Raw genomic sequence first — 18,127 nt, 5'->3', positions numbered from 1 at the left:
GAGGACAACAGACTAGATTTAACTGAAATAGCTCAGTGGCTACACATTTAGTCATCCCTTTTCCAAGCATGCGGGAAGAATTCAGTACCAAGAAGGCTCTCTGATAGGCAGCCATGAGACACCATGGGCACGAGGCTTCCTATTCCTTTAGAAGGAGTGCTGGTTTTGGGGACCAAGGGGCACCAGGTTTTCTGGCTGGGGCTCCCTCTTTCCTGACCCTGTGCCTTGTCACCAAGTGTCCTAGCTGCCCCAGCATCAGTCTCCTCCTTTGGGATTCTACTGTTTTTCTCTTTTTCTTTTCTTTTTTTTACAGGGGAGAGCATGAACGCAGTCCCCCACTACCACAAATTATGCAGTCGAGTTTCCCACATTTGGGGAAATCGCAGGGGTCAGCATATCCGGAGTGCAATGGATAAGCCTCGCCCTGGGAAAACCACCTTCGTGATCATGGTATCTCCCCTGCCAGGTAGGTATGGGATTCTACTGTTTTTATCTCAGCTAAAACCTCACCCTTTCTGAATAGAGAAACTGAGCCTGCACACCTGAGGTCTTTGTGTGATGGATTCTGCTGTTGGAGGTGCTCCTGGGAGAATCTGACTTTGTGTTCCCAGCCCCAGGCTTAGGGGATCCATGCTGTGTGTTTTCTGTTCTATTCATTGATGATGGAGAGTTCTGAGTTTCCCATTATTTGTGGGTCTGAGGCTCCCTGGAATCACCATGCTGAAATGTGCCTCTGGTCCCTGGGGAATTGGGCCCCCATGGGACAGATGGACATGTACTCATCCTGTCCTAAAACTGAGTCTGAACTGTAGAGCGGTGTCTCTCTTTTCTAAGCCTAGGAAAGTACTGTTTGTGTGTGTGTGTCTGGATAGGATTTTGAGACTCTAATTTATGCCTTTAAAAAAAATTCTCGTTTTTACCCTTACCCCACCCCCCTAGTCATACTGGCTCTATGTTCATCGCCTTTGGGAAAGTGCAGAGCAGACTAAAAGGCAGATGTTGTCAGCAAGACAATTCCCTTCTAGGGCTTTGTTTTAGAAACCTAATTCTTTTTTTTTTTTTCTTTTTGTATTTTTCCGAAGCTGGAAACGGGGAGAGGCAGTCAGACAGACTCCCGCATGCGCCTGACTGGGATCCACCCGGCATGCCCACCAGGGGGTGATGCTCTGCCCCTCTGGGGCATCGCTCTGTTGCGACCAGAGCCACTCTAGAGCCTGGGGCAGAGGCCAAGGAGCCATCCCAGCGCCTGGGCCATCCTTGCTCCAATGGAGCCTTGGCTGCGGGAGGGGAAGAGAGAGACAGAGAGGAAGGAGGGGGGGGTGGAGAAGCAGATGGGCGCTTCTCCTGTGTGCCCTGGCCGGGAATTGAACCCGGGACTTCTGCACGCCAGGCCGACGCTCTACCACTGAGCCAACCGGCCAGGGCTAGAAACCTAATTCTTAAAGGGAGAGGCTAGATTAAAAAGTCTCTTAAAAATACGTGAGAGAAGAAGCTCCCCATCCCTAACCTCAGTCTAGAATTTACTCCTTCAGGCTTGCAAATGGGAGGAGAAAGGGGCTGGTGGAACTCAGAAGAGCAAAGAGCTGGCCCCAGATTCCTGACCTGCCTTGGTGAGACACCGGGGTCTCGGTGAACGCAGCTGTGAGGTGCAGATGGGATCACTGGCCACATTTCAGGAAGAGGCTCATTTACCATGCTTGCAACAGAAATAGAGAGCTGCATGTCACGAAGGGCCATGTGGACAAGGACAATCACCATCGCACTGGTAACCAGTGTACACAGATGATCAAGGGCCTGGTGGGATCCCCCTTCAATATCTTGGCACAGGGTAAGAACTTAGAAATAAATGTGTCATGATCTGAAGAAGTGGGAAATAGTCCCAGGGACTGAGGTTCACTTAGTGTCAGAGAAACCAAATCCTGTCCCACTGCCTCCTGAGCACATAGGAGCACACTTCCAAGTCTCTTGTATTTAAGTCCAGCTAAGTAACTAGTGAGGAATAAGCCACTAGAATCAGGGTTAATTTATTTCTGGCAGCAAAACCCAACCGAATCTGACTAACCTGGTGTAAAAGTTAGATATTAACTTACGTTGCAGAAAGTACAGTACAATTTCTTATATCCCCAAATTTGTGGGTTGAGATTTGTGCTTTTCAGAAGGGTATTTGCTGTCCATGCACCTTCTCTGGTCCTGCTGCAGGTTTTAAGCTTCTCTAGGTCTGGGGCTGTAATGAAGTCATCGATCACGAGTCCCTTCACTCCACTATGGAGCCAGAGCAAGTTTGTGGAAGCATCTTGGCAGTGCAGTGTCTCGCCTACTGAGGATGCACAACCACAGCATCAGTTCTCTTTCCTTCTCTGTCACTCTCACCTTCTTCTGGTATGGTAAATAAGAAAGCATGGGGGAAGCAGTACGGGCACAAGAAAGAGCATCTCCTTCACTTGTTGAGTGTCCCCTGGTGCCAAGCCCTGTGCTGGACCTGGGATACAGAGAGGAAGAGATGCCATCACAGCAGTTGCACAACACGTAATAATAGAAGACCAAGAGTGTTGGGAAATAACAGAGAAAAGATTTGGAAAGTGTGCCGTGGACATGAACTTGAGAAGTAAATAAGACGAGCTCCTGTTTGTTGATCATTCACAATGTGCGCAATGCTTTGCACAAGGTATCACATTTAATCTTCACAATGCTTCTGAGAGGCAAGTGTTACCCCTATCAAACACTTCAAGGTCCTTTTCTCTTTAGAGTCCAGATGCCTCTAGGGGATGATGAGATGAGAGTTGTTCTGATCATTGAGCCCTGGGAGACATGAAGAATTCTACTCATCGGTGCCATGCTGGAGGTCACACTCACCCCATTCACATCCCCAGAAGGTAACTCAGCTTCTGTGGCCAGTTTCCACCTGTCAACTTATAGGCAGTGATGAGCCCTGAAATGGGGGCATGGAAAAGGTTTTAAATCTCTAAAAGAGGAACGTCTGAGAAAGGACCAGGCATGAATGGGGCACCTGTTATGTATCAGGGATTATAGAAACAATATGCCATTTTAGTGCCTTCTCCAGTTTGTAGAAGAGAAGCCTGAGGCTCAGAGTGGGGCAGTGACTTGCCTAGCATCACACAGGGAATAAGTGGCAGCTCCAGGATTGCAACTCAAGTTTCCTGATCTATTCCCCCTCAACCAGTGTTTTTCAATCATGAGGCTTTATCCTTGTGGTGTGAGCATCCCTGACCACTCGAGATCTGACCTCAGGGCCATTCTTACCAGGGATAAGCAGATAAGGATGTATGGATAAGAGATGTGGTAGTGATAGCCAATATTTTAGACCCCTCTTAAGGTCAGGTGATGGACAAATGACTATTTCAACCATTCATTCACTCACTAAGCGTTTATTAGGGTTCACATAGGTGCTGATCTCTGTGCTAAGGTCTGAAGCTACTGCCAATAACTGGCTGGATCTTGCAGCCCTTGCTGATGAGATGACCATGGGCACATTGAAGGAGGATCTCTGGAACTTGATTAATGCTTCCTGATGAAATGTCAGTCTCCTTTTAGGGATCTGTATTGGGGCCAAGGGGAGGGGAGGTGGGGGGAGGCTAAGAGCTCTGCAGTGGGGTGGTTCTTCCTGAACTTCTTACTTCCAAGGCTGAAGATGCTGTTAACCTGTGACTTGTCTCATGGAGCACCCAGAGTTCAAGGTTGCTTTACGTCTACATCCTAGGGAGGACTGAAATGTGCTACCCCAGGACTTCTACCTCCACGGTCCTCCCTTGCTTGCCTTAAGGGCTTGCTGCCAGAGAGTGACTGACCTTCTGATATGGGTGCAGACAGCCCTATGGGATCAGTGTGCTCTGGACTATATTTCTGGTTGTAACTGATTCTGTTGCAACAGCTGACTCCATGGGACCATCTTTAATGTCTACAGTGGATTTTCTGAGGCCCTGGAGCTCACCATAGAGGATGGTGATGTTTTAGAAATTTTGGAATTGCAATACCATCTCCCTGGTTTGTCGTGGACTTCCTGGAGGACCCTAAGGGTATATGCAAACCCAGCAGAGTTGCTGTGGAAAGGGAAGTCCAGATCTCAGGAGGTGCTTCATCTAGAATGCGGGCTTGTTCTCTGCATTTCTCACAGATCCAATACAGATTCTGGAATAAATTTTTAAAGAACCATAAGGTTTCAGTATTAACTTGCAAGGTTGCTATCTGAAAGTATAAGACCAGTACCAATTTGGAAGTTTAAAATGGCACCCCAGTCTCGGCCCAGGTTTGGACTTGGACACCAAAGAGAACTGTTAGAGACTCTGAACTGTGGAAAGCCTTGGGGGGCGGTTGGTCCCCTGAGCTGTGTCAACAGTCCAGGTGTCTGGGTCTTGTCTAGGCTCAGGTACCAACATGCCCAATGGGTGGGGCTTGGTTGTGCTGAGACAACCTGATTGGGACCTAGCTCAAGGCAGAAGACTACAGCTCTGTGGCTTTGAACAAGAGTTGAACCAATCTGACCTTAGTTTCTCTTCTCCCAAATATGGATTGAGAGCAACATTAGCTAATACTATTATTGCTAAAAAGATGCTACAACGTTGGACAGCCTTTCTTTGAGCAAACATGTGCAACAAACTTACACAGAGTTCTGTGTCCTCGTGTGTAAAATATGGAAGTGGCAACAACAGCCTCTAAACTTCCTCTCATTTTGAATTCCTAATATTTTTAGTTTGAACTGATGCTTGAGACATTCTCTGTTGTAGTTTCCAACTGCAAGATATTCCTGGCACAGCCCCAGACAGATCTCTGGCTGGAAGTCATAAATCTGGGTGCCTGAACATGCTAGGGAAATAAACATAGTATCAACGCTCATATTTACATATAATCATATCACTTTGCACAGAGCTATTGCATTCATTTTCTTGCAGGGAGAGAAGGCTTGTTTGAGAAGGGAAATGTACTTGAGACCTGTCTCCCGCCCCTTCCCTATGGTAGGGTTTAGTGTCCACTCCAGTGTGATTGTGTCCTCCTTGAGCTCTGGTTCAGGGGCAGAAGTGAGGAGGGCATCACCTGCCATGCTGGTGGGGGCAGAGGTGGTGTGAGGAGGACCCAGAATGCAGGCTGTTCAGAGGGGAAACCCATCAGAACTGTGCTGGTGAGACAGGAGAGAGGCAGGGCTGGCAGGCAGAATGAAGAAGTTCCTTGTCTGGTATTAAATATTTCTTTCCCTTGGTTATTTGTCATGGAGTGATCTTAGCAGGTCACTTTCATGTTACCACTTACCCATCAATTAACAAATGTCTACCCCTTTGGGTCATTTCTCATAAATCAATTTTCCCATTCCCCTCACTATTTGGTTATTTTCTTTTAACAGCTTTTCCTCGCTGTAATTTATGGGGCCCCATCATCCAAGGGCGAGCACCACTCTTGCTCTGAATCCAGGAAAAGCCTTTTGAGGAATTTTAAAGGACCCGTGAAAGAAAATTGCACAAGCAAGGAATGCTTTGTTAGATTACACCTTTCTGAGCTAGGGTTATATTTTTTTCCTCCCTGGCACCCCATCCCACAAATGCAAGGGGCAACGAGCTGTGGGGTGGGAGTAGGTGAGTCATTGCATTGAGCACAGCTTGTATTTTCCCACTTGAATTTCATGCTGCTGTTTTCTCTTCATATTTATTTCCACTTAAGGTTCATTTACATTCCCTCTCTGTCCACAATGATCAGAGCAACACCTCCCAAATTAGCATCATTTGCAAGTTTCATTAACATGCTGTTTACTCTCCGTCTTTCAGATCATTAATAAAGATGACCCCATGCACCCTACTTCCTCCCACCACTCCATACACTTTCATTTGTCATCACCCTTTGTTTGCAGACTTTGAACCAGTTTTCAATTTATGTGGCGGCATTCCTTACTAAGCCAATTTGAATTAATTTTGAGTGTAACACTTTATGCCACTATATCAAATGCTTTTCTTATAGCTGCATGCATTCTATCAATAGTACTCCCACCACCTTTCTGTTTGGTATGCAGGCTGAAAACTCTCAATTCTGTTTGGCATTTTAGTTCTTTAAAAGTCACTGTATCCTCTATACTGACTAGGGACTTTCTCCTAATTTTTCGGTTATTTTGAAATGATTGATGTTGTGAAAGAAAGGATTTGGAGAGCTATTTATGGCAATCGATAGCTTTCATCTTTCTTTCCCACACTTGTTATTATGGTTGAGCAAGTAATTTTGGTGAAATCCCTTCACATTCCAGGATGCATGAGATCTGGACCTCCTATTATATTTTGAAGGTTACAGATTGCTAAATATTCTTTCCTTTTCTTTTAAACCATCTGAGTATTTTTTAAACCTGTACACAAATTTTGAAGATATTTTAAATGCCTGATATGTTATGAGTTCTCAAGAAATAGTTTTAGAGTTAATGAAATGAATACAATAAATAAATCTGTCAGTCATTCATATTTTCCCCAATCTGTACCATTTCCTCATTCTGTGAAGTAGTGAACAGTGTTTAAAAAATCAAGCCTGCTAGTGGAAGATAGATGTACTATTATTCATTCATTTATTCCACATACATTTACTGAGATTTTACTTTGACTAGATACTGTTCTAGTCTCTGAGGATATTTCAGTGAACAGAAGGATCTTCTTCCTCTAGTGTAGTTTGAGGAGATAGGCTATGGGCAAACATATGCATAATATATCATCAGACTATGATAAGTAATATGAAGAAAAATCAAGAGGGTTAAATAAAGATACTGAGATTTTGTAGCATTCAGAGGCACTTTGCGTGTGTGTGTGTGTGTGTATGTGTGACTGGTCTATTTTTCAGCTCTGAATCTTATATCTGGGAAGATGTACAATTTCCAGATACTCCATGGGTTGAAATAATGACTAATGCAAACCTTAGAATTTCATTATGACAGGTGGTTAGCCAGGGCCCTATTTGAGACCCAAATTGTGTTCCTGTGCAGATGTGCCCAGGCTGGGCCAGACTCTTGGTTTGCATAGCTCCTGGGACACTTTCAGTTCAGGTGTCTTTGACAGCATGTACCTTCTAAATTTTATGAGGATGAGCTTAGAATTGGTGGAGAGTTCACCCTAGTGGTCCACTTAGTATGAAGGTATATACAGGGCAGGAGTCTGCAGTGGATCTGCAGTGGCCATAAGTTGAAATGAGGATAGAAGTGCTGGGAACAGCTCAGCTTCTTTCTGAGTCCAGGCCTACAGAGCGCCCCTACTGGCTATGCTCTGGGCCACGATTGACAGGGATTGTTGCCTTAAAATGGGGCCACTTATGCAGGAAATGTCACAATGGCTTTTTATTGTTTTTAGATTCACCCTTATTTTTCTCTGTTTGTTTCATTTTATCTTCATAACATTTTTTATTTTTTTATTTTGGTGGAAAACTGATTGTTTCAAAATGCCAAACTGGCAAAGTCACTTTTATATCAGAAATTCTAAGATGGTGCTCCTCCACCTCCAGGTAAAATTTGTATGCTAAGCCCAGTTCTACCAGCCTGGCTCTTTCCCAGCTGCCAAGCCTCATTGCCTGCCATTCCCTGCTGCGCTGCCCCTGTGCTCTCCACTCTCACTAGAGTAGGTCCTGCCTCTCAGTCCTCATGATGTTCCTTCCAAGTGGAATGCCCTCCGCCCCCTTCTTCATCTCCAACTCCTGGTTAGCTCTAAGACTTGTCTTTGGTGGTGTTTCTTCCTATCCTCAGGCTGTGGGTGTTACTTCAGCACCCTGGACATCTCCCTAGCTTCACTCTGACACATGACCAGTGGGGTTCCAGTGTGACAAGGATTTGCTTTTGCATCTAACCACCTAGTACGGTTTCAGGCACAGAGCAGGCATTCAGGAAATATTTGTTAAACTAACCTGAACTCAAGATGGGGAAGAACGAGGGGTTATCAACCCTACTTTGCTGTCAAGGAGACCAAGGAGGGTAAGAGGAGGGACTGCTGGGGAGGGTGAGAGGCATGACCGAGGTCCTCCAGGGAGAGCTGGGGTGGGGCTGATACTAGAGTGCAAGGTGATGGGCACCTAACCCACTGAGGCTGCTTTCCCAGGAGATTTCAAAGCACTGTGACCTTCCAGTGCTCAGCTAGTATCTCAGCACACAGGCATTATTTTTGTTCAAAATATTTTGGAATTGCAACTAACGATTTTTGGTGGTTATCACAGTTATCAGATGGCCTATTTTTGTTGGCGCAGTTTATTCTTTTTATGAAAGTTCTTATTCATTTTCAAGTTAAATAAGGCCTGACTTTTATCCCCAAAAGAACTTATATTTCAAACCCCTGATTTGAGCAGGATTTGGTTTGAGTTTGGGTTTGACTCATCTCTTTGATTAAAGGCTTATCTTCTAAATAACATGTCTTAATAGTTAGTCTTTCCCTTTCCAGACCTTCTAAATTTAGCTATATGAGATCAATTATCACTTCTAGAATGTTCAGTTTCTACTCTGGTCCTAGAATTTGGTCTCTAAGAGATGTTGATTTCCTTCCTGTGGGATCACTTAAATTCTACAATTTCCCAGTTGGTATCCTCACCAATAAGGGGGGAGGGGTGGATCTGGATCTGTGGATCTGTGGCTGCTGGTTCAAAAGGAACCACAGGGGGTGGGCATTTGACTTCCTCAGACCTGGACATGGCCCACAGAGACCTCACTATAGCTGCAGGTAGAGCAGGCGGAGGGCTGTCTGCAGTAAGGCAGCTGGTGCACAAACAAACCCACTAGAGCAGCATGGTCTGCAGACACCCAGGTAATGCAGGTAACAGAGAGGGAGAGGAACTTCTGAAAATGTGTTGTGGTAACATGAAACCTGCAAGGAGAAGAGCGCTATTTTTAATTCCGTGTGTGTGTGTGTGTGTGTGTGTGTGTGTGTGTGTGACTTTCAGAGATCTTCTTGAATCCATGAAGGAAAATATGGAACATCATTCAAACATCATTTCAGTATATATTTAGTAAGTACCTGCTGTGGGCCAGGCATTGGGCCACACTGTGCATATGGGGTGAGCAGGAAGATGTACCCCCTGCCCTGACCCTGCAGTCAGGGTGAGAGGGAGGGTTTGCTGCCAGCCATCAGGGGTGGGAGAGGGAAGAGGCCGTTACACTCAAAATTTTTAGGTTACACTCAAAATTCTATTTTGTTGTTAAGAGAATTGTTCTTCACAGGGTGTCTGAGCTTGGGAACTGCTTTTGAATGATTTTGTAAAATCTGGAGGTAGGGGGAAGGAGCTAGAGGGCTTCTTTCCTCAGATACCGGTCTGCCTCTCTCCCTGACTCCCGCTTGTCACCCCTAACTGCTCCCTCGCCCTCCCCACAAAATGTGAACCTGTAACTCTGGATCCCTAGGGCTTCAACAGAACCAATTTTGGGTGGATACAGTGTTAGGTATGACCCCCCCCCCCCCCCAGGTCCAGTCTTGTTGAATCTGAGACTGTTTAGATTTTGCAGGGCTGAAGGTTTCCCTGGCATGATGCATGGACAGGAGGCTCACTGGTACTAGGGGACCCAGCTTTAGAAGAGGAGTGACCATGTACCTGCTTGAGAGTAGACTCATCAGAGTGGCCTAGTAATCTGTATTTACCTAGAAACTATGTAGGGTGATATAAGCACAGACAGGGACTCCCCAGACAGAGCTCTTAGCTGCAATCCTTGGACTGATCCCACCTTTAGAGAAGTGCTAAGTGTCATCTAATCACTTGTGAATGTGTGTGTGTGTGTGTGTGTGTGTGTGTGTGTGTGTGTGTGAGAGAGAGAGAGAGAGAGAGAGAGAGAGAGAGAGAGAGAGTTTGTCCATATCTGCATTTTTCCCCCAAGAAGAGGATCTGGTTTCCATCAGATTCCTGACAGGGTGCATGATTCCATTGCTTGGCTCCTCTCTCTACCAGCTGGATTGGGGGAGTCATTTGGGCTCCATCTTCACCTAGACTAGGTTGTCTTCATGTCAAAATGAGAAAAGAGGAGTGAACTGTGAAGTTCGCAAACCACATGCTACTATACCAGTGCCTGGAATAAAGCATGTCTTCCCATCTCTTTCCCTTTTCCTCTCCCCTCTCCCAGTAACTACCCTGCCCTGGCTGACCTGTAACTGTTTTCAGGACACACTTCTAGTAACAAATCTAAAAGCCAGCCGGGCCTGACTGGCTCCCTCGGGGTAAGGTGCTCCTTCTCTGTGCTCCCACCATCCCCTCTTAGCTGATCTCCTAGTAACACAAATTTTACTGTCATAATCATTTATTTGCTGACCTGGGTACCGACCTACTTAGACTGCACGCTCCCTGAGGAGAGGGATGGTGACTCGGTTGTTCTCTCTGCCTGGCACAGTATAGTTTTAATGTAATTTTGCTCAATCAATGAAGTGTTAGTTAATTTATTTTTAAATTGTGCCTTAATGAGCTAACTACTAATCATTTTTATCTATTCATCAAAGGCAGACTTAGTTCCTTTTACTATGTGTAAATGAAAGTGATAAAATGGAATCCTTTAAGAGCATCTTACCACTTGCCTATTAGGTTGGCCTTCTAGCAAATTAGTCTGAATTAATGAGGGTTCCTCTCCCTGGGTTGAGGGAAGCAGGGAGTAAGGCAGCTGCATGCAGCTGTGTCAGGACAGGCAAGTGCTCGGCCACAGTGACGGTCCTGCTTGCTCGCATAGCAGCACTCGCATAGCAGCACGTGCCTCTCCAGCCTGCTGCCTGTGGCACCTGCTGCCCACCAGGATGAACGCGTCTGGGGCCCTGAGCTACACAGCATGAGGAAGGGCCGTGGCTAGCCTCGCCCAGGCGGCACATTATAGGAACAACAGGTTGTCCCCAGGTCTACCTCTTGATGCCTTTTGTAGGCACTACAGTCTTCCTCCACCCATTTTCTTTGTTCCTTGATGGCAGATTATTCCCAGTGGCCCTGAAGGTCTGTCTTCTGAGCTCTTTTTCCTGACTTCTCCAGGCTCTTTTGTCTCCCGCTCCCATACTAGAAAGTGGCCACATTTCCCACCCTACCCGCTTTTATTTTTCATACTGGAGGGGAAGAAGAAATCCTGTGCTTCCCACCAGCTCCAGCGCAGCCAGTCCTAGACACTGTAGTTTGATGTAATGTTACCAGGAAGAAAATTATTAAGAGGACGAGGCTAATTTTCTAATTCACACCCGCAAAGCAAATCTGATGGTGTTCGCACAGATAGTTAATGAAATAACATTGTTTAAGAAGTTTCCGGAGAAATTCCTTACTAATTGATTTTTGAACTGTGGAGAAGATAACACGGAGAGATGAGATTTCAGCCTCTGTCTGGCCTGACTCCCCCGCAAGCCTTCTATTTCCTTCGTTCTTTTCTCCGCAGAAAATTGATAGCGGCTTCCTGAATTGGCATTGCGGAAGGCAGGGCTCACAGAAAGGCACGTTTCCATGTGATGCGTTTTCTTTCTGCTTCAGTTTTCCTTTGTTTGGGGCCTGCCATGAGGCCTATGGCTTTCACAGTAGAGCTGGAGATTTCTTTTTGTGACTCAAATAAAGGGCAGTGAGAGGGAGAAATGAACTTGGGCAATAGGTTGCCTCGAACATGGCACTGGGGCACAGCCTTCCCTTTATCTGCAGGGGCTACCCAGACCTCCCCCGTCCCCAATGTGCAGTATTTATATATACATATATGTTCTTTGCTAGGGACCACTGACCTTCTTTTGTTCTTATATTAAGGAAAACAAAACAAAAAAAACAATTTTAAAATAAGATTTTGTTTAAAAAATTGAGCTGAAACATGTAATTCCATTAAAAACTGAGTGCCAGCTATGCAAAGCCAGCACCATGATATTTAGGTAGCCTGGTCCCTCTCCCCACAGGTTGTCACACTTACCTATCCATCTGTTGGGCAGATAAAATATATTATGCTCACTTTGTTAAAGATGGTGCTGCCCACGTGGAGACTCGTCGTCCAGGTGATATTAATGTGTGTTGGGGGCGGGCTGTGGGCAGGCAAGATCCTTGTAGCCTGGGGCTTGGTTTTAGGACTAAGCCTTTCCCATCCTTTTTGATGTGGGGTGGTACAATCCCATTATGCCCCAGATAAGTGACTTTGTATTAGAGACTTCCCTATTTTGTATATTGGATTAAAGGTTTTGATTTCTACACTATAAAATGGGGGCAGAACAGGAGCTTGCTCTCTTGGTTCCTGAGATTATCATTAGAGGAGAGAGCAGAGAGGAGAGCAGAGAAAGGCCATGTGGAGGAAGCCAGGAGAAGCAGTCAAGATGGCAGATTGTTGAGTGAGAAGCCAGTTTGTGCAGAGTTTGTGCAGGGAGAAGGAAGGAGATGGGGAACAGAGGTGAATAAGTCTGGTGAGCTAGAAACCTTTGATTCTAGGAAACTCGGATAAGTCAGTAGCTTTGTGAGCACTGAATGTGAGTGGGTTTTGGAGCCCAGTGTGTGTTTTTACTTGCCAGCTGGGTGCAAGCTAGGATTAGAGATGATGGCCCATCAGTTTTTGGCTCCGTTGTTTCTTTACCGACTGTCCGAATCCAATGCGAACCTGCATGTGAATGGCCACAATGGTGGCTACTGGCTTTACACCATCCTTTTTAGAATTTTAGAATTCGGTTCCTGAGTCTTTGCTTCTATTGGGCTCCAGAGTTAACCAGAGAGGAGGGCTTCTGTTCTTCTCATCTTCCAGCTGATATGTTCCATGAGTTGTCTGTGAATTTAAACAGATTGTGAGGACCAGTTGTGTCCCAGATCTCAGAAGCAACTTTTTTTTTTTTTTTTTTTTTTTTTTTTACAGGGACAGAGAGAGAGTCAGAGGGATAGATAGGGACAGACAGACAGTAATGGAGAGAGATGAGAAGCATCAATCATCAGTTTTTCGTTGTGACACCTTAATTGCTCATTGATTGCCTTCTCATATGTGCCTTGATCGTGGGCCTTCAGCAGACGGAGGGACTCCTTGCTCGAGCCAGCGACCTTGGGTCCAAGCTGGTGAGCTTTGCTCAAACTGATGAGCCCACACTCAAGCTGGTGACCTTGGTGTCTCGAACCTGGGTCCTCTGCATCCCAGTCCCATGTTCTATCCACTGTGCCACCGCCTGGTCAGGCAGAAGCAACTTTTATTTAAAGGGCCTTACTCCAAGTCTGGATTGCAAATATATCAAGGCAAGTCGATTCTACTTGAGGTGCTCTCTATAAAACCAGCCAGTAGGTAGTCTTTGTTGGGCCCTCTGCTGCATGTCAGGGATACAACAAGACCTGATTTTGCCTTCAAAGAGCTCATAGGTAGTGAAGATGGAAGTACTATGATGAGGAGGCTCAGAATGCAATAAAATCCATGAAGGCAGGTGCCTCATTCAATGTCCTGATGAGGGCTGTGTGGGCTGAGCCTGGAAGGAGGGACAGCTATGGGATGGCTTTTGCCCCTTCCTCCCAACAAAGCCTCCTATATTCCTTAATGAATCCCACCCTGGCCTGAGATATAGAAAAATCCTACTTATCATGTTGAAAGTATTCTTTGCACTATTTTCTGCCCTTTGGCAATCTATATTTAACTGTGCTCTGTCCCCACTCCTCATACAAACTCCTGTTTTTGCTCTTACTCAGAGTCTGCTGGACTAGTTCTCAGAGTGGTGTTGATGATAATAACAGCTCCAAAACTCACCTTTGGATTGCTGTTTTCATTTTGAAATTTCCTAAGAGAAGTTGCCATAAGGGTAGGGGACTTCAGACCCATGTAGGAGGAGGGGGGAGGCACTGTTGGTGTGGATATTTCCTTGACTCCTCACATCATGGTTCAGGGAACAAACCACCTAATCTGGCTACTGAAAGGTTAGCTTTTCTGAGTAGTTTGGGTATTAGGAGCCTGTTGGGAGCCTCTTGGAAGACTGGCTAGGGTGTGTGGGTGGAGCTGGGGTGCTCTTTCTGGTCTCCAATGGCCTTTTCTGGCCAAGGTGATGTTCACTGAGCTAGGAGCACTAAACTCAAGGTCCAGCTCTGAGATTGCCCATTATTAGCAAGATTTTTCCCCTTAGTCTCTGCTTCTGTAAGTCTCAGGGGTGGCTAAACCATCCTGGGAATGTCTGTAATGGACATATAGTCACCATATTAGGCAAGGTTTTCTGGAGAAACAATAGGATATATATATATATATATATATATATATATATATATATATATATATACATACATACATATATTTTTATTATAGGAATTGGCTCATTCTTTACTTGGGCTACTGAATCAAATGCTAACCTTTTCCAAAAACACTCTCACAGACATACCCAGAACTAATATTTTATCAGCTATTTTGGCATTTCTTAGGCCAGTCAAGTTAACACAAAATTAACCATCATATGCCTGACTTGTGGTGGTGCACTGGATAAAGCATTGACCTGGAATGCTAAGGTCACTGGCTCAAATCCCTGGGTTTACCCAGTCAAGGCACATATAGGAAGCAACTACTATGAGTTGATGCTTCCTGCTCTTCCTCCCCCACCTTCTCTCTCTAAAAAATTAATCATCAATTAAAAAAATTAACCATCATACTCACTCTTCTATCTTAGGTCAATTTATGGAAACCCACTAGCATCCTCCCAGAAAGTGCATTTAATTAAGGCTGTACCCATACCTTTTTACTTAGTTTGTGAAAATAATATTAATGGCTATGATGTTCATAATTCTGAAATTATATGAGATTTCCCCCATTTACAGTGTTTTAATACCCATAATCACTTTGGGTCTCCATGTCATTCCTCTGAGGTGGCCTCTATCAAGCACTTAACAGGGTTAAGGTTCTTCCAACCGGAAGCACCAGTGTCAGACTCCAGTTAGGAAACCAGTGATGCTAGGAGGCAGGTGTTGGAGGAGTCCATTCTGTCAGGGAAAGGGCAGAGACATTCAGCCTCCAGAGACCATAAGGCAGAGTTTCTGGTAGAAACACAGTGTGCGGTATTGTCACTAGGACCTGTGATTTCTGTGTCAGTGGGGGTGCTGGCAATGTAACAGTCTGGAGGATGGCAAGATGTTTCTGGTTTTAGGGTCCTCCAGAGGTGCTGAGAGGTAACAATATCCTTTAATAAACATATTTTCCATTTAAATCTGTGAGGGAGGGAGAATTCTTTTGTTCTCAACAGAGAAACTTGCCTGCTACAACAGGTAACTGAGAGAACTTATAAGTCTCCTATACTTTTAGAAATAGCAAAAGCAAGCTAAAAGTTAGGAACCATGGTCATAACAGGGCAACTGGGCCAAGGTGAAGCCTTTGCTGTCCCAGGGAACCACTTGAACTATAGTTAAATAGCAGGAACTAGATACTCTATGGCTCCAGGAATAAACCTGACTGTCACAGGGTCATCATACTCCAGTTTCTGAATAGGTGAGATCAACTTCCAGGGAATAGACAAGCAGAACCAACACTGTGGGTTTCTGAGGCATGAAGCAGGGCAGGGTACCCCACCAGTCTTACACATAAAGCAGCTTTACCTTAAAGAGAAGGGGCATTAGATACAATAATAAGAGATGTCCAATCAAGGCACATATCCTCAGCTCCTGCTGCTGTGAGGTATTGAGTTGTAAGAAACAAATAGAGGATAAGCTCCTAACATGAAGTGGCCTCCATGCTGTAGAAATCAATAAAGGGACAACCCTCCCTTTTCCCCATGCAATTTCATTGTTTACTTTATATATCTTACTCCCTTTCTAACAGTCTGTTCCTTTTTTCCTAATTCTAAAGCATCTACTGGAGAATGGAATCAGGTACTTTAGGATCCATCCATCCATCCATCCATCCATCCATCCATCCATCCAGCCAGCCAGCCAGCCAGCCAGCATTGAATAAGGCTGTTTCTATTATAAGGAGTTCAGTCAGTGAGGGTGCTGCTATATAAACAGACAATTACAATATAAGTATGTTAGGTTTTTGTTGCTGTGTAACAAATTATCCCCTAAATAGTGGTTTAAAGTTAGCTCACAGTTTTGCAGGTCAGAATTTTGGTGTGGTATATAGTATATACTCAGAATGTCACAAGGCTGAAATCAAGATGTTGGCTGAATTGAGTTTTTTATCTGGAGGCTCTGTGGGAAAATCCACTTCCAAGCTCATCATTGTTGGTGGCAGAATTTAGTTCCTTGAGTTATACTAGAGTTCCCATTCCCATGTTGGAGACTGCTTTCTGCTTCTAGGTCCTTGCACCAGCCCCCATCCATCTCAGCAACAGAGAAACTCATGGGGTTGAATTCCTCTCATGCCTTTTATTTCTTTAATTTTATTTAGAAAATTAACTTTAACAGGGTGACATTGATAAATAAGGGTATGAAAGTTTCAGGTAAACATTTCTATAGCATTTGAACTGTTGATTATGTTGTATACCCATGACCCAAAGTCAAAGCATTTTCCGTCACCTTATATTTGTCCCTCTTTATACCCATCCCCCTACCCCTCCCTGTCCCATGTCCCCTGTCCCCCTCCCCCTGGTAAACACTTCACTATTATTTATGTCCATGAGTCTCAGTTTTATATCCCACCTATGTGTGAAATCATACAGTTCTTAGCTTTTTCGGACTTACTTATTTCATTCAGTATAACGTTCTCAGGATTCATCCATGTTGTTCTAAATGTCACTATGTCATGATTTCTTATCACAGAGTAGTATTCCATAGTATATATGTACCACATCTTCTTTGTCCAATCCTCTATTGAGGGACACTTTGGTTGTTTCCATGTCTTGGCCACTATAAATAATGCTGTGATGAACATGGGCGTGGACATATCTTTATGTACCAATGTTTTCAACTTTTTGGGGTAGATACCCAGTAGAGGGATTGCTGGGTTATATGGTATACTTTCTTCATATTGGTTGTACTAATTTGCATTCCCACCATCAGTGAATGAGGGTTCCTTTTTCTCCACAGCCTCTCCAACACTTATTATTACCTGTCTTGTTGATAATAGCCAATTTAACAGGTGTGAGGTGATATGTCATTGTAGTTTTGATTTACATTTCTCGAATAGCTAGTGAAGATAAACATCTTTTCATATATCTGTTGGTCATTTGTATGTCCTCTTGGGAGAAGTGTCTGTTTAGGTCCTCTCCCCATTTTCTAAATTGGATTCTTTGCTTGTTTGTTGCTAAACTTTGTGAGTTCTTTATATAATTTGGTTATTGGCCCCTTACTGACGCTGTTGTTTGCAAATATTATCTCCCACTTAGTTGGCTGCCTGTTTGTTTTGTTGTCAGTTACTTTTGCTGTGCAGAAGCTTTTTAGTTTGATACAGTCCCATTCATTTATTTTTTGCCCTTACTTCCCTTGCTTTTGGGATCAAATTCATAAATTGTTCTGTATGGCCAAGGTCCATGAGTTTAGTACCTATGTTTTCTTCTATGTAGTTTATTGTTTCAGATCTTATATTTAGGTCTTTTGAATTAATTATTGATCTATTTTGAATTAATTATTGTGCAGGGGGAAAAACTGTAGTCAAGTATCATTCTTTTGCATGTGGCTTTCCAATTTTCCCAGTACCATTTATCGAAAAGGCTTTCTTTTCTCCATTGTGTTTTTGGCTCTTTTGTTGAATTTGATTTGTTTATATGTATGTTGTTTTGTTTCTGGGCTCTTGATTCTGTTCCATTGGTCTGTATGTCTGTTTTTCAGCCAATACCATGCTGCTTTGATTATCGTGGCTCTATAGCATAATTTGAAGTCAGGTACTGTGATACCTCCAGCTTCATTTTTTTTTCCTCAGGAAAGCTTTGGCTATTCATGGTTTCTTACAGTTCCAATCAAATCTGGTAATTTTTTGTTCTATTTTTTAAAAAATGACATTGGGATTCTGATGGGGCTTGCATTTAACTTGTATATTGCTTTGGGTAATATGGCCATTTTATGTTGAGGTACTTTTCTTCTATTCCAATTTTATTGAGTGTTTTAAACATAAAGGGATGCTGTATCTTATCAAATGCCTTTTCTGCATTTATTGATAGGATCATATGGTTTTTGTTTTTTGTTTTGTTGATGTGGTGTATTACATTGATTGACTTCCATATGTTGTTGAATCATTCTTGTGCTCCTGGAATAAATCCCACTTGATCGTGATGTATTATTTTTTTAATGTGTTGTTATATTCTATTTGCTAGTATTTTCTTTAGAATTTAAAATT

The 18,127-nt window shown here is 44.0% G+C and overlaps 1 non-coding gene across 1 annotated transcript; it reads right to left on the bottom strand.

The window, feature by feature from the left end:
* Nucleotides 1-310: 310 nt before the first annotated feature.
* On the bottom strand, nucleotides 311-474 carry LOC136314872 (U1 spliceosomal RNA). The gene has a single exon (XR_010727442.1). It is a non-coding gene; the product is annotated as a U1 spliceosomal RNA (small nuclear RNA).
* Between the last annotated feature and the right edge of the window lie 17,653 nt (nucleotides 475-18,127).

This window comes from Saccopteryx bilineata, chromosome 10, assembly GCF_036850765.1.
Source record: "Saccopteryx bilineata isolate mSacBil1 chromosome 10, mSacBil1_pri_phased_curated, whole genome shotgun sequence".
NCBI classification, from domain to species: domain Eukaryota; kingdom Metazoa; phylum Chordata; class Mammalia; order Chiroptera; family Emballonuridae; genus Saccopteryx; species Saccopteryx bilineata.
Note: the sequence above shows the minus strand (reverse complement) of the source record. Positions and strands in the feature narration are given on the sequence as shown.